The sequence below is a fragment of the Dermacentor albipictus genome, chromosome 6 (assembly GCF_038994185.2).
Source record: "Dermacentor albipictus isolate Rhodes 1998 colony chromosome 6, USDA_Dalb.pri_finalv2, whole genome shotgun sequence".
NCBI classification, from domain to species: domain Eukaryota; kingdom Metazoa; phylum Arthropoda; class Arachnida; order Ixodida; family Ixodidae; genus Dermacentor; species Dermacentor albipictus.
In genome coordinates, this window is record NC_091826.1 from 104,722,006 (window position 1) to 104,739,804 (window position 17,799).

The window sequence follows — 17,799 nt, forward strand, 5'->3', positions numbered from 1 at the left end:
GTGGATGAAAACGCCCGACCATCTCACCAGGAAGGCGACAGCGGTGAGTTGGTCAGCGCAGTTTCCCCCTCTTTCCTCCTCCCTTCCTTCACCTCCGTCCGCACAGCAAACAAACAAACAAAACAAACTGTCTCCCACAGCGACGCTTTCACTCACCCAGACACACACACTCGCACCTGAGAAACTCCCTCACAATTCCTGCCCCAAACAAGAAGTGTGCGAAATGATAGAGGAAATGGTGACTGTTTTAAGAGTGGAGATGCAAAAAATGAAGGAAGAGATCATGGCTGATGTCAAGCACATGCTACAACAGGTCATACAACAAGCCATGACTGACATGAAACAATTCATCAGAGCAACATTTAGCTCAACTTTCAGCCATCAAAACGACTCACTTCCATATGACAGTAACGCCACTAGAGAACCAAGAAGGTCACACCCTTATACCCGTCCGGCTCGTACAACAACACCTGCCCTCACCAGTGAGGCGGTATCAACCAATCATGGCCAGCAAACCTAAGAGGCGCACTACCACCACCTTCCGGGTGTGGCATCGGAATCGTAGAGGGTACCAAAGGAAGAAGGGTTCCCTCACACAGTTCCTAGCCACACGTCCTCACCCACCAGACGTTATAGCACTTCAAGAAGTACATTGCACTCCCACACTCAGCGGATACAATGCATACAACGACAAGCATGACACCACCAAACAACCACTAGCTGCCACCCTTGTGTCCAAACAAATCACAGTGATCGAGCACACGCTCGACAGCTCCCACATTCCGCATGTGCTCTCAGAAATTGTACCTAGGAATCGATATGAAACCAGCTTGTTTTTGCTTAATATCTACAGTGCACCCAAATCGCGACGAGACGACTTCGGACAGCTTTTTTCGGCCGCCAGTAAACAAGCGAAAACATTGATTATTTTGGGAGATTTCAATGCATCCCACCCAGCCTGGGGGTACCAAACAGAAACTCTAAAAGGCCGCCGTCTAGCCCACGCCATGAACCTTCATCAATTCACTCTGCTGACAGAACCTGACAAACCAACCAGACCGGGTAACAGTGTAAGCAGGGATACCTGCCCTGACCTAACAATGGTCAAGGGGTTGACTAAATGCTCCTGGAACAACCTAATGGAGAATCTGGGCAGTGACCACAGCATTCTAGCCACAGACGTCCAACTGGCGGCCATACGCACCCCAGAACGTTCAATTAAAATAACGAACTGGGACACTTTCCGGCGCAACTGAACCAAATCTGAACAACACGACCCGCCATCTCTACGCGAGTGGACACAACAGGTACAAGCAGATTTTAAAGCAGCCATTAAGCAAATTACTGCAACAACGGAGACACCGGATGTGGACAGACATCTGCTCCATCTCTGGGATGCTCGAAGAGGCCTGACGAAGCGATGGAAGAGGCAGAGGCACAACCGTAGGCTGAAACAAAGAATCGCCCGGATCGCAGCAGAAGCTGAAGAATACGCCACCAGTCTCACTAATAGCAATTGGCACAACCTCTGCGACCGCCTTAATGGCACACTAAGTAGTTCAAAAACGTGGTCTCTCCTCAGAGCACTACTCGACCCAACTCACACAGAAACGCATACAACGAACACAGTCCGCACTATCATCCACGAAGAACAAATGAATGATGACGCGCTCCTCCTAACACTGCAACAAAGATACATTGCTACAGGCCACCGACCGGAGTACAAAGAGTATCCACACGAGGAAGAAACACAATTGGGCGGCGACATTACAGAGACAGAAGTGAGGGCAGCCCTACACGGCATAAGACGAAACACGGCACCCGGAGCAGACGGCATTCACTATGCACTGCTACGCAACCTCGACGACCAGTCCATACGGCAACTCACTGCATACTACAACGACAATTGGCAAAACGGAACGCTTCCACAGGAATGGCGACACGCCGATATCACCTTAATTCCGAAACCCGGGAAACCACTGTCCTTCCAAAATCTCAGGCCCATTTCCTTGACTTCGTGTATTGGCAAACTCTTTGAGCACGTAGTTCTAAATCGCCTCCAGCCTCACCTCGAAGCGAACCAATTCTTTCCCAATACCTTATTCGGCTATCGACCAGGTCTGTCTGCGCAGGACATACTCCTACAACTTAAGGAGGATGTTGTGGATGGTCCAAGTAAAGCTCAAACAAGAGCCATTCTGGCGTTGGACCTCGAAGGAGCCTTCGATAACGTCTCACATGACCTCATTCTAAACAACCTTGCATTCTCCCGATGCGGAAAGCGCACCTATGATTATGTCCGAGCCTTTTTATCTGACCGAACAGCCACCATCGGCCTAGGTGATATTCGGTCGGATATCATAAAACTTTCCGGCAGAGGGACTCCCCAGGGTGCGGTTCTCTCACCCACCCTGTTCAACGTGGCGATGGCAAAGCTACCACCGCTCCTCGACAAACTTCCGAACGTGCAGCACGCCCTGCATGCCGATGATATTACAATCTGGGTGACCACAGGGTCATACGGCGCCATTCAAGACGCACTACAGGAAGCCGTAAACATAGTTCAAGATTTTGCAACAGCCGGAGGACTCACATGCGCAGCTGAGAAGTCGGAGCTCCTGTTTGTACTCAAAAAACGGAACAAGGCCGATATTCCACCAGCCATCACATTGCATCTCAATGGCAACGTTATTCCAAGGGTAGACAGACTACGTGTACTAGGACTTCACATACAACACAACGGGAAGGCCACACATACCCTACACGTGCTCCGCCAACAAGTTACCCAAATAACGCACATGATAAAGCACATTACAAACCGCCGACAAGGACTGAAAGAAAAAGACGTACTCCCAATCATGCAAGCCCCCATAATTAGCCGATTAACCTACCACCTCCCCTATCATAATCTGACTCAGACTGAGATGCACCAGATGGACACCCTCCTCCGTACGGCACTAAAGGCAGCGCTGGGACTACCCCAACATGCGTCTACGCAGCTCCTACTACGGCTGGGGGTGCACAACACCATCCGCGAACTAGTTGAAAGTCATTTTAACAGCCAATTGCAACGTCTGCAACGAACAATGCAAGGGTGCCACATTCTATCCCGGCTAGGATACCAAATACCAAGAACACCACAACAGGAAAACCGCACACTTCTTCCGCTTAGCATTCGCAACAAAATTCACGTGGCCCCAATTCTCCGGAATATGCACCCTGAACATCATAAAGGTCGACGAAGGGCAAGAGCACAAGCCCTGGCTCGCCTATTTGGCGATGACAAATCAAACACTCCAGTCCTATACACCGACGTGGCCCGCTACCCACAGAAACGCGCCCTATGTCTGGTCGTACTAGATAGTGCAGACATTCTGAGAGCTTTGGCCACGCTCAACACTGCGGACAGTGGCACGGCGGAAGAGGCTGCTATTGCCCTAGCCATCGTACACGCTTCAACCATGCCGGCGCCGGATGGACCTATCACAGTGGTCACTGATTCTCAGATCGCCTGCAGGAGTTTGGCACAAGGAAAGGTGACACCCTACACACACCGCATCCTTACATCATTGCACCCCACAGCGTTACACAGGGTTCGTGTCGTCTGGACACCTGGACACGCCTCTCTCCATGGTAATGAACGCGCTAATGCGGTAGCCCGAGAGCTCGCTAACCGGGTGCCATTGGAAGAGCTGTCCAACCCAGGCGACGCACCGACAGAACCAATGAACTACACTGAAACTCTACAATATTACAGAGACACCAGGAGACACTTCCCTCCACCACATAATTCCCTTAATCGAGAAGATGCCGTCGCGTGGCGACAGCTTCAAACTAATTCATTTCCCTTCCTCTTTTATCTTCACCTCTTCCACCCCACACATTATCCCTCATACTGTCCCTATTGTGGAGCAAAACCCACAGTATACCATTGCATCTGGGAGTGCCCACACCCTCCGGGCTACTCCCCTATTCCTTCACCTTCCCCTTCTTCCTGGGAGACTGCGCTGACCAGCTCAGACCCGCAAGAGCAGTGACGGCTGATCCGGCGGGCACGCTGAGTGGCGCGAGCCAATGGGGCCCTGAACTAAGGGCTCCACCCTGCGAGGAAGTCGCCCAAACTGATGATAAATAAATGTTCTCTCTCTCTCTCTCTCTCTCTCTCTCTCGCTTGCTTGCTGCGGTCACAGCATGAGGAAGGGCCGTATCAAGGGGCAAGGTGGGTTCGCGACCGTACGATAGATAAAATGGCGAAAATCCGGCGGTGTCGTGCCTAGAAGAATTGTGCGCAAATGTGACGTCAGGAATGCCAATGTACCAGTCATGGTGGTCCTTCGAAACCTACATCGACAGCCTATCTCTGAGGGTATGGTTTAACCGCTCCGTCAGCCTAATGGTTTGAGGATGGTATGAGGTGGTCAGCTTGTGTTTAATGGAGCAGGAGCGCACAATGTCGGCGGTAACTTTCGACAAGAAGTTATCACCATGGTCATTAAGCAGCTCTTTCGGTGCGGCATGAAGCAATCCATGCAAGAGAAAGTGTGCGACGTCAGTGGCGTAACTGGTCAAGGGATGGGGGGGAGGGCGAGAGCCCGCGTGATGGCGAGTCAGGTGGCGTACTCAGTTGCAACGGCTACGCATTTGTTCCCAGAAGATGACGTGGGGAAGGGGCCGATAAGGTCTAATCCAACACGAAAGAACGGTTCCACAGGGACGGAGATCGGCTGGAGATGACCGGCTGGTAGCACCTGAGGCGTTTTCCGACGCTGGGAGGAATTACAGGCAGGACCATAGCATCGGACGCAGCGAGCGAGACCGGGTCAATAGAAGCGGCGGCTGACATGGTCGTACGTCCGAGTTACCCAAAGGTGTCCTGCAGTGGGTGCGTCATGGAACTCAAAGATCACAGTCCAGCGTAGATATTTGGGCACGACAAGATCAGATCCGCCAGGAACGAAGTTCCTTCGGTACACAATGCCACCCTGGAGGAAACATCGCCGACGGAGGCTTCGGTAGGTGTAGAGTGCAGATACTCGATGAGTGCTCGCAGCGATAGGTCCCGGTACTGCTGATCGGCGCTGTTAGCGAAGGCAGGCACAGGGAAAATGCCGCTGGCAGTACTACTGTCGGCGTCTTCAGGCTTGTCGAGCGGGCAGCAAGACAGCCAGTCAGCGTCAATGTGGAGACGGCAATATTTGTAGATGACAGAATACGAACATTCCTGCAGGCGTAAAGCCCAGCGACCAAGTCTTCCTGCAGGATCTTTCAGTTAGCACAACCAGCAAAGCGCGTCACAGTCCGTGACGACTGAAGAGCGTCGACATGTAACTATGGAGGGGATTTCGCAAGCGCCCTTATTCGCGGTCGCCTTCACCCCAACGCCGACAATTTCGCTCGCCCCAGTCCCGTCGCTCATATTCGCCGACTCCCAAGGGCCGCTCCCGGCCGGAAAGCTAGAAGATGCAGCACCTCGAGGTGACGCTGCATCGCTCTCTACGCCGCGCTTGGACAAGAGGCAACAGCCCGCGCTAGCATCTTGTCGTCGTCGTCGTCTTCACACTACCGACCTCTTCGTCATCCTAAATACTGGCCCGTAATAACATTTTCGCGCTGCGCCGTACGTGAGCTTTTAGAAAACAGGACGGTACAGTAAAACGTCTATAAAGGAGCATTTCGTGCATTCCACTGTGTACATATGACTGCAAATGCAAGGACATGTGTTGATTGCTATCGGAGAAAATCAACACTGGCAAGTATTAAGAATACCTCCGTGTGCTGCCAACTATCGTCTACAATATCTCTGTGAAGGAGCATTTCGTGCATTCCACTGTGTACATATGACTGCAAATGCAAAGGCATGCGTTGATTGCTTTCGGAGAAAGTCAACACTTGCAAGCATTAAGAATACCTGCGTGTGCTGCCAACTATCGTCTACAATATCTCTGTGAAGGAGCCGTGGAGCTAGAAAGAGTAGTGCTGGGAAAGCCCTGCTAGGAAAGAGGAGAAACAAGACGCCACGAGAGATAAAAAGGTAACTTGATCTCATGAATGTAAGATTTATTTATTTATTTATTTAGAGTACCTACAGAGCCCGTGGGACATTAGTGTAGGGGGAATAAAATTGTTCAAAATACGAAGGATACGCATACATAATGAAACGCAGAATGATAACAGCAGTTCCTAAGATTCCAGAGATCCGCAATGGATATGAAAGTATGGGCAAAGAGTATCACGTCTACAAACGGGAACACGCACACACACACACACACACACACGCACGCACGCAATTAAGAAAGAAACATGTTAGGTCGCTACTGCCCTCTTGGAAGTATAAATATTTAAACAAGAGCAAAAAATGAAGAACACAAATGATAAGGCAAAACTTGTGAACGCGTCGCTTTCATTGCTTTCCGTTACTGCCAACGTTCGCGTGACAAGATAATCTAGCTGCCCAGTATCCAATAATAGTCTTTTTTTCTAATATCAAAGACGTGTTCACAGTGCAGCGAGATGACTTGTACCGGAGCGCACAGTGGATACGGAAAAGGAATTCAGGCGCGGAGAAGGAGGACGACGCTGTAGGCCGTAGGCGGATCTAGCCTCGCGAGGCAGGCCGACAGTTGCTCCGCCCGAGCACCTTCTTTCCGAAAACATGCAGGTGCGGCGCAACCAATAGGTTCGGTCATAGCAAACGTGGTGACAGTGACGTGTTTTCATCACCTGCACTACGCAAGAACATGACTTTTGACATCATGTGAACTAGTTTCCGTTGCACTTACGATGGAGGAGATGCTAGTTGAAGAGCAAGGAGGAGAGGTCGGCCTTGAGATCGTATCCCTAGCCTGCTACTCCTCACTGAGATAAGTGGAAGTGGGGTGAGGCCGGGATGGAGATAGGTATACGTGGCAGGTGACTCTGACGTAGTACAACGAGCTACAATATACGATATGTTTTCTAATACGCGGATGTGCACTACAATCATGCCTTCCGCGCGGCAGCAATGTGTTCGCACAAAACGTTCCCGCGCAAGCACACTTTGCAGAGTTTTCGCGCCACACGTGTTCCAGAGACAAGCGTCTAAGCGCGCGCGTTTCACATAGAAAGTGCGTCAAATTTTTTTCTGCGGCGCGTTGGTTACGGTGAACTCGTCAACTCCTCCGAAAAGCGCCGCGACTTCTGACGGTGAGCATCGAAATTAAGTGTCCTTCGCTCGGCCGCATGTTGAAGGCACACGCAAAGTACGCGACGCACTAAAGCGCCTGGAGTGTGACAGGCACAGTTATCAGGGTTCCGTTCCGATCTTGTGAAGATATCGCCGAGAGTTGACGTCTAGAAGCCAACTGTTACACATGGCCGCGTTTTCTAGCGGTCAATTTCGAACCCGTTTCGATTCGTCCGATGCGTTTAAGTTTATTCGTTTTGGTTTTGCTTTCTTTCTGTCTTCGCAAGCCGGCAGACGTAATCGTTTCTTCGCGAAAACGCTAGGCCTCGCGAGCGGGGGAAGTGTTTAGAACGCATTGCCTAGAGAAGCAACACCTGCGACCCGAAGGAAGACAACGCGCACAGCCATCCTTTCTTTTCAGAGAGAGAGAGAGAGAGAGAGAGGGAGTTAGCGCGGTCGTCGTCGATTAAGCGCCGTGTCTTCGAGCGCGTCGGGGCCAACCGCGGCGGCGGCGCACCAGCTGGCGTCTTGACTTCCCGCGCCAATTTCCTTCGCCGGCCGCGGCGAATACGTAGGCGCTCTGCACTCGTGGCCTTACGGTTGGCGGGGGACGATCGATGCTTCCCGACGCCGGAGTGGGCTGCCGCGGGAAATAATAATAATAAAAGAAATAGGGACAAGACATCTCGGAAAGAACAGTCGAAAATCGCTCGTCCGCCCTGCCCCCCGATGTTTCGCCCGTCCTCCCAACACGCATCGTTTCTCACGTTGTCGTTTCTTTTTTCTTTATCTTTGTTATAAAATAATACTCTTTGTGGCGGTTGTTTTTGTCTGTTTGTTCTTAATCGCTATGCTTACTTCCCCACCCCCTCTACAGCACCTCTCCCCGACCTCCGGGTTTCCTTTTTGGCTCTTAGGTTAATTTCTTTGCACCTGTAGTTTCGCTTTTGTACGCGTTCACTCGCCTCTCGTTTTTCAATTTGTTTTCCCTTCCTCGAAGTGAATCCTCTCGGAGAGCTAGCGGGAGGTTGTAAAATTTATTTTTGTCCCCTCACTTTCTTAGTGTTTTATCTTCGTTTGTTTTAACGCGAGGCTCCAAGCTTCAAACATTTTTGCCATTTTGGATCAGTTCATTTTTTCACTTTTGCGTAAAAATTTTCGTACGCCACCGGCTTACCGAGGGCATACGAGGCTAACATCTGTCTCACTGCGAAGTATATATATATATATATATATATATATATATATATATATATATATATATATATATATATATATATATATATATATATATATATATATATATATATACATATATATATATATATATATATATATATATATATATATATATATATATATATATATATATATATATATTGCGCAGTAACATTTATTCTTCTATTGAAATTTTCTTTATTCAAGGTGTGGCCCGCATTGACGTTTGTCGTCACTTTATTTTTTCATCCTCTTTAGCGTATTGCCTCTACTTTGCTTCATCCTGCTTTTTTACGAAGAAGCATGTTCCCTAATTGAAGCCGACTTCTCGCCTTCTGGTATTACGCGGATTTGTTCGGCGCTGAGTCATTTTTCCTTGTTTCTTGTTTTCACGCGATTTCAGGCTAGAACATTTAGGTCATTTCTTTCTTTAGTCTATATCTGCGTGAAATTTCCTACCTTGCAAAATCTCTCTCGAATTTCATGTATTTAGCATATTGCTCGTCTTGTTGCGTATTCTTATTTTTTCTGTAAAGGGCGAAAGAGGGCACGAACACGAAAATTTGCGCGTACCGCTTGAGTGCCTTAATAGAACGCCTGCAAGAAACACAAAACAAAACAAAGAAGCACAGTCGCCGTGAAGCAGACGTATGGGGAAACGAGAATAATATGAATAATGGAAACAAGAGGTGGGCGGCGACTCTGCGACGAAAAAGACGATAGAAAAACGAAATAAAATAAAAACGCACGAAAGAATCTTACTAATGCAGTCGCAGGAACGGCAACTTATTTCTTTCCGCCCCCCCACCCCACGACCTTCTTTCAACCATCACCATGACTTTGCTTCCTTCCTTTCTTTCTTCTTTCTCCGTGATTTAAATTTTCAGCCATTGTCACCGTGCAGCCACCACCTCGCAGCTTCTCCTGGAGTTCAGGCCTTCTTTATTTATATATTTATTATTATTATTTTTTGAAGATCGCAGGGCGAAATACATCGCATATTCCTCGTGTATGTTTAACGCTGGCACGCGGTGTTTCGGCCGAGATAATTTCCGCCGACTCCTGCCCGGGCAGGGCATTTTCTTGATCCTACTAACAGCGCTTTAGAGGAGCTCGATGCGGCCCCTGCCTACTTGATTATCATACTTGCCGGTTCGACGGAAAAGGAGGCGAAATCGGTGAAAGCCGAGGGTACAGGAACGCGTCTCTTCGAAAGTGTCCGATACAGCAAGGAAGCCGACGTGCTCAGGTTGAGAAGGAGGGGAAAAAAAGAAATCTGCTGCCGACGCGAGAGAGAGAGGGCGTGCCTGTCGCGCGAGCAGACGTTAATTTCTGAGAACTTCTGCTTGAAAGGCACTTCCAGGTTGTAGTTTTTTTTTCGACCCCGGGCTAGAAAGCTGTCCTCTCAGCAGCTCCGCCTGGTTTTCTTCATTTCTTTTTTGCGTATTGAACGTGCGACGTTCACCAGGTTATCTTATTACTCGTTTTCCTATGGCGAAAAGCATGCAGTCGAACAAAACGTCGCAAAAAAGAAAAAAAAATGAAGAAAAAGGTTAAAATCAAGCGCACAAATTATTACATGCCTCGCTTTGTTATTTGTCATTTCCTATGGAAAGGAATATGCGATGAAACGAAAGATAACGAAACGAAAAGTTTGTGCCTTTCATACATCAGATTTGTTTTTGTTTCTTCGCTTTTTACAATTATTTGTGGTTCCAAGAACAAATTTACCAGGCCTGGCGCTACGCATCACTGTGCTAAAGCCATAGCAAAATAACAATGCATACCCGCGATACACTTTAAAAGAAATGGCCAAGGTTAAAAAGAAAGATGTCTGATTTTTGTCTTGATTAGTGCCAGCGTGACATACGCATCGCGACGGCGCACTTCGCTGTCGGCAACATATTGAGCAGCCGTAAATTAATTTTCCTTCTGCTCCGAAGATTGTCGCATTGATATAACTTATTCAGAAAACAGGCTATATAAAGTGATCCTCCCGCTTACTTTCACCGTTGAGATCAGCGCGATGTTTGCAAAGAAATGCAATACAATAGAATAACAGAGAAAACGTTTTCGATAACTCAGAGCACGTAAAGTAGTGCAAGTCTCTTGAAGAGCGGAGATGATGTTACGCGATCTAAACAACTTTTAACACCCTTTGGTGCTCATCTTGTCCCCAAGGGTAGTCGTCATCAACATTTCGTATACTTCTTTTTTATATATTTTACTGTGAGCGACGCTATCTGACGCTATGTGCATGCCGGCCAAGACCTGATATTACCGGAGAGCGTGGCGCAAAAGGAAAAGCACGAAGGACAGACGACGACTGAAGTCGTAAAAAGTGTGGTAAAAAGTGTGCAAGCGTTATCGCGCAATTTGTGTGCCTGGCACATACGTGCCCATCAAGGAATGTTCCTCGTATTTACAACTCGAAAATCAAGCTCCATATTTATCGACATAAGGTTTGCTGTCATTTGGTGCGTGCCGGTTGGTCAGGTGCAGGTCCAGTATGGCAGACCTGCGCAATTTCGTTGAAGCGCGCGGAATGTAACGCCGCTATGGGCACCAATGGAGGTGCAATTGTAAAGAGGACGGCATTGCTTGGCTCACCAGACCAAAGTCGCCAAGCAGGAAGGCCCAAGTTCGGCGAAACCCATGATCTTCGCGCGCTCCGGTGACGTCCTCTGATGAATTAACTAATCATAGAGACATGACATATAGTCCCCGGGGATCCTGTAGTTTTATTGGCTAACATCACTTCGACATCATGGGCGGCCGGTGAAGACGAACTCACTTGGTGAAACCACGGGGCACCTTCTTTCATTTGCTTATCGATAAGTTCGACCGAGTGGATATGCCATGCAAGAAACTTTGCTAAGTTTTGTAAGCATGTCTTGAAATGAGTGAAATGTAAAATTAATGTGTTTAGCGATGACCTGTAATAAATGAACATAACGTTTTTACCGCTATAGAACGCGATGGTTGCGACGACACAGTGTGACCCCCCCCCCCTCCCGCCTGCGCACTTCTTGCCTTGGGGAGTGAAAATTTTCGTTCTCAAGAATTCACTCGATGGAGGAGATCCGCCCACGAAAGCGCAGGTGGTACGTGGGTGCTTGGCGGAATCTGCGAATAGTGAGACATTCACCTTGGCATGCAGCACTGCTGACTGCGCTGACGCGTTGGAATGTTTGAACGCGCTTTGCCTAGGCTAAAAGTACGGCTGGTATGTCTAGGCTTTAGCTCGGGAGCTCCCATCGTTTTTCTTATACTCCCCAATGCGTGAATTTGAGCTGCGCTCAAATTTCACGCATTGGGAAGTATCGCAATCGTTTGCGAAGTTTTTTTGCTATGACTTTGTCAAAAAGCTTGTAAACATTGTACACTCTGTTTCACATACACTATGATTTCGTAGAGTAAACTTGTCCACTGGATACTAACAGATGCAGGTTACCGAACTGCGCTACATTTTTCGGTGCAGAGTTATAAACATTGAAACGGTTACGCCGCGGACGCATGCACTGTCAAGAGCCACAGAACTCGCTTATGAGAGAGAGCGAGAGAGAGCGAGAGAGAGAGAGAGAGAGAGAGAGAGAGAGAGAGAGAGAGAGAGAGAGAGAGAGAGAGAGAAGCAACTTTATTTGACCAAGGGATTCGGGCACGTAGGTCACAGGGTGCGATCCTACGGCACTACACGTTTGTGAGTTCATGGAGTTCCATGATGTCGGTGGCCCGGTCAGTGGCGATCTGCTGCCTGGCGAGTTCCGTCTTGTGAGCTTCTCCCGGCCAAGTCAGCGCGTCGAGACGCATCCGGCGTTTCGATTTGGCCACCTCGACAGGCTGGACCGCTGCGATTAGTAGTGATTGTGCGTGTTCCCAGAGTCTTCTGCTCTTGGAAAAGTATTGATTGCTCTGAAGTTTAGGACAATGAAGGCAGATAACGCGTAATAACCCAACTCGCAAGAACGTCTGAAGCCACAAGCACAAAGAACAGACAAATCCATGTGCTTCCAATCAGTCCCATAGTGGCTGAACGATTGCAGTGCCAGAGTTCCCTTTAGTGATTATTGTAGGAAACTCTACGGTCGCTAGAACCTTCCAGTGGGCGGAACTCGGGCTTTCCAGCATCGCCTTCTTTCTTTTACTGTGAGGCAAACCAAACAAATTTTCTGACGTCGCTATTACCGTGATGTTCAGTATATAGTTAGGTATATGTATGCTATATGTATTGCCATGCTATATGCCATGCTGTATATGCGGCCTATATATTACAACACCATTCTATCACTAACGTTGCTCATGCCAGCTCTTCCATTCACGACAGAGTTATTCATCACAATTTGGAGAATGACAGCCCGCAAAAAACGTTCATGAAACAAAACACGGACAACGCATGTCTTTCATCTTAAATCTTCTCAGACTTAACTATTATTGCGCGAAACAATAACATTACTCAAACCTTAACATTGTGTAGTTTTATTGGCGCGGCTGTGCACTACCTTCGGGATCGACCCAGAAAAGAAGTTTTTGAAACATACCCGATACGGGAAATGGGTGGTAAGGTCGCTAAGAAAGACATTCGTGTTAATTAATGCCCATAAATGAAATTGTCCGCTGGCAGAATTCAAACGGAGGACTCCTAGCGCAACAGCTCGTTTTTTACTTAGCTTACGTTTACTTCAATTCATGCTGCCACTACAGCTACGAGTCTTATACTTCGTGTAATATTCTGACTTGCTACGCATTCATTGCTTCGCCCTTTTGGCAAAACTATGATATCTTTTTTTTCCCTTGCATCTAACTGTTTCCATGTGCCGATCCTGAAGACACTGCAGTTTAAGGCAGCGTCTGAAAGCCCTAGCTTTCGGGAGGGAAGGATGCGAGAGACGTGCGTTCCAAAGAGCCACTTCGGCATGATAGAATCGTGCGTGTGATCGTGGTCTTATGGTTAGAGTACTGGGCCGGTCTACTAGAAGACAGGTATTGTATCCCACCGTCGGTCACACATTTTGTTATAGTATTATAGACATACTTCACCCACGTTGGAGGTATCTAACAGAAAACTCGAGGTGCGAACCGCGTAGGCGGGTGCTGAGCACGAAGTCGTAAATTTGTAATAGACGCGAGGTATACAAATGTCACTTTAATGAGGCGAACAGCGTTCGGCTATTAGCTTGCGTTGACAGTAATCGTCGTTGGCTACTGCCCAGTGTCTTTCCTCTTTGCGAAGTTGCCCGCAATAAAATTTTTTGCTGTGCTTATATTATCAGATGGTTCCATTCTCGATTTTTTTTGTTTTCTTTTTAATTTTATGCATGTAATTTCGTATTCTTACTTCGTCACGTGTACCATTTGATGCCGTGGGCGAGGTTGCGAAGAAGAAGGAGGAGGAGCGGGAGGAGGATAAACGAGAAGATAAAATGGGATGGTTGAAAGCTGGGCAAGTTTTGCATGTGCAAACCTGCTCAGCATGGCGTCCATTTTCGAACCCAAATAGGGGCCGATTGAAGAGTTGCAAGTGGCCGTGAAAGGAATCCCAATTTGTTTCCCGGAAACACAGTCCGCTGCACGTAGATGTAAACTGATTGCCATGCAGGATTCTCTTGCGTGCGGAAAGCTAATTTATTCGATTTTATTGGTAGATCTCGTTGCGAGCTTTGCTTCCACTGAGCGTTTGTTCCAGGATTGCATAAGCGCATCGAATTCATTTTGTGTGCGTGTGCCCGTGTTTTTTTTATTTTTTATTTCCACTGTTGTGCCATTGTAATACTTAATGAGGGTGCATGCGGACGCTTCTCCGTGCACTAATGTTGTTACAGGACACAGAATGCAATATTGCGTTCTATGTCTGGCAGCTTGTAAATTGCAGCACCCCAGTGGCGTCGCTGCAAAGGACAACAAATTTAAAGCTAGGACTTGCCGTTCTATTGCCTATGTATTGCCGAATGAACTACTGGAACGGTGGAGTAAAACGGAATATGAGTGGGTACCGCATATATTTTGTGACGGTGCTGGGCAGGCCTTGTAGTGCATTGCGCCGATAGCCGGTGGTCTGTTAGATCTTCAGAATGGGTGTGAAGAGAAGGGAAGCGCAATCGCAGACAGCAGATAATTAGGTCTCCTAACGAAATTAGAAAATTTGCCACTCTAAAAAGCGGACGTCAGCTGGGGAAAGACAAGGATAAATGAAGATTGCTGGGGTAGGCCTTCGCAGTGCAGTGGACATGGAGAGGTTGATGATCATCATCATCGTTTTTCGTCATATCTTGATGGCAGGGGTGTATTGCTACCAAAACAAAAGAGAAAGGGCAGCGACACGCGCCTAACATGGCGAGGATTAATTTCGACCGCAAATGCGGTTCTCTCACCTTTCGTTATAGCCTTCGCAGCATTTTCGAGTGCACACTTTTTTTTTTCTTAGTTTCGCCGTCGGCGCGGCAGTAATGCGGGCGATCGCCGCACGAGGGCGCGTAATTCGGTTTCCGGGCGTCAGTGCCCGCGAACGCTTCGCGCGTCGAGCCGCACGCGTCCCGCGAGGAATCGAGGCCGTTATGATTAGCGCCGGCGTCGGTGCTATTCGGCTGACGTGTTACGGCACGAAAAACACGAAAACACGCAGCGTGCGCGAAACGACAAATTAGGCTGGCATGGCAGTCGAGCCGAAACACGGCTCAAGAGCCGGAAGAAAAAAAAAAAAGAAGGAATGAAAGAAAGGGCAGGAAATTAATTCTCCCACGCTCGCGATCAGTTCGCTCCATGACGCTTCGGCGCTTTAGGGAATCGGTCACACAGAAGAAAGAAAGAAAGGAAGAGAGAAAGAAGGAAAGAACGCACCTGTCGCCGCGCTGATAAAACACCTTCTCGCCGGCCTCTCCCCATCGACGCGCGATGGTAAAGGTGAGAGGCCGCGAGAGTAGCGCGTGCGGGCCCCACTTTTCCCGCCTTTTATTCGACCTGCGCGTGTTTATGCAAAGCGCTGGGCGGACGCGTGCTGGCGGCGAAATTAGCGGCCGGGGTTATAAGCTGCGCGTGCTTCGCAGCGCGTGTTCACCGCCCAGCAGGGCCGTAGCGAAGCGCGGACGCGCCCGATCATGATGAGGTGATTAGCCTCACAATGGGTTCCGCCGAGGAAAAGCAAGGCGCGATTTTCAGCGGCCGCGTATGCCTCCGCTTGACTGCTTTTACTCTAGTTTTCTTCTTTCTTCTTCTTGCGCTTCGCTAAAGGGTATAGGGAATCGGAAGAAGCCTGGGCACTTCTTCCTAGGGGCCACCGAGATCAGGGGTTGAGAGAGGCAGCTGATGTGTGAGTAAGCGAACACCTGCAACTGTTTCTCCGAGCCCGCTGATGGCCCTCGGTGACGATGGAAGGAACGAGCATCATAAAGGAGATTTATGGGTAATGGGGTGGTGAGGCGGGAACATTTCTCGTCTGACGGCGCCAAGGCATCTCTGCCGTCTTTATGCACGTGGCGTTGCAGATTTAGTCTTGCCATCACGTCCTCACTCAAAGCATTTTAGGACGAGAAGAGCATCAATACGTACCTATAAACAAAGTTAGGGCCGCGTCTGAAGACTATGTGTGAGCTATGCGCAAATCTTGGCGTCATGGCGTGCATGGTGTGATGATTACAGGTTGATTTCGATCCAAGTTTTGATGCACGAAGATTGGCGGACGGCGCGAACGAAAAGCGGAAGTTATTTCACTCGATACAGATTCGGGCTCCCCGTGAAAGAATACTCTGTGTGAGACACAGGAAACATTCGAAGACCTTGCGAGAAAGCAGTCAGCCATTTACGCGTACACCATAGCTGTACATTTCACGAAAAGCACAGACGCAAAGCGCATGCACATAGAAATAATAGCGCACAAAAAAAAACGTAAAAAATAGCACATGCAACACACAGAAAGCATTGCTGTGAAGCGAATAGATCAATGAAAAAAAAGAAGAATGCCTAAAAATTTCTGTAGTCCATTCCACAAAGCGGTATAAACGTTACAAGCTAATTACCTAGAGACCCGACTTCATAATGTAGCCCCAATATTCGGGCCTTGGTAAAGAAAAATCGCAAAACTGGAAGCTCGATTTCACCTACGTTGCCGTAGCACATAAGCACCTGGCAGGCTCCATGGAAGACAGGCCGACCCAGAGTTGGGAACAGGGGGGCTGCCGCATGGAAGAATATTGTAACTTGCATATTGTCACGTTGTAGTGATGGTGAACAACCATAGCGGTGCAATGCAAGTCACGAAACTAATCGTTTAGTGGGCGAACCTGTGCTCAGCGAAACGAGTAACACTCAGTAGTACGACAGCGGCGAGCACACTCGTAGATCGTCGAGAATCTGATCTACGGATCCGACGCGTCGGCTATTTATAAGTGGCTCAATGATTCTTCCAGCGTAATCGCCGGTGCTGGCGTAAGTTCTACAGTGTGCGTCCGCTATATTCGTGTCGCTCACAGAATTTGATTACACCAGGCTCAGCGACGACATAGGCAATAGACAGAACCATCGATGACGTTCGAGAAAAACTACGATAAGGAAAGGCCCACCTTGCGCTGAGCGATTATCTTTAACATTCATTACCCGGTGAAACGTCGTCACCGGATAAAGGCAAACAAGCATGCATGCCAATGTAGTACGCATTTTAACACTTGTTCATAACCGCGTTTTTTAACTTTACAGTCGCATACGTACACCTTAATGCAAATTTGGTAATGAAGTTCCCTCCAAGCAGGTTGGTCAGCTCGAGGATGCGCGACGATTGGTTTGGAGCTTGGCACACTGGCACCACGAATAAAACTATATGTCATGATATGTTCATCAAATGTTCATTCAAAAATTTCTACGTTCCAAAGCTTTTATTTCGTGTTTAAAGTACGTGGTGCATAGTATACTTACAAAAGTTATTGTTATAGTTGTTAAAGTTGTAGCAATTTGCATTCGTGGTGCGCATGTGCCAAGCTCCGAGCCAACCATCGCGCAGCTCCGATATGGTCAAGCTGCTTGTCCGGAACTTCATTACGGCGCCATGGCGCTCTCGAGTGCAGGGAGGGAGGGAGCCGGTGAGGAGGCCCAGGTGGCGTGCCTGAGCAGGGGGAGGCTGATTTATCAGAATAAATTAAATATACGCCGGAATAATTTATGAAATATAATTTATTTTAAATGTCGCCACTGGATAGGACAGCCCTCAGTCCAAGACTACGCTGGTTAACTTTTTCGAGAGGATTTGGGCGTAGTTCCCTTGGTAGAATTGGTCGTGCTGGCTGGCTTCTGTCGCGAACTAGGCGGTACTGTACAATGGGGAAGTCAAGGCCCAATACTGTGGGTGGGGCAAGGGGAAAGGGTTGGCATACATATGGCATAAAGTGCTTAATGAGAGAGAAAAACAGAGAAAGAGATAACCATTGTTTCTTAAT

At 48.3% G+C, this 17,799-nt stretch overlaps 1 long non-coding RNA gene across 1 annotated transcript in view; it reads right to left on the bottom strand.

Annotated features, from left to right (window-relative positions):
* The window catches only part of LOC139046996 (uncharacterized), a 62,906-nt gene extending 46,215 nt beyond the window's left edge, over window positions 1-16,691 (bottom strand). The window contains exon 1 of the long non-coding RNA XR_011507030.1: window positions 16,475-16,691. This is a non-coding gene — a long non-coding RNA (uncharacterized lncRNA). The remainder of the gene's footprint in view (window positions 1-16,474) is intronic.
* Between the last annotated feature and the right edge of the window lie 1,108 nt (window positions 16,692-17,799).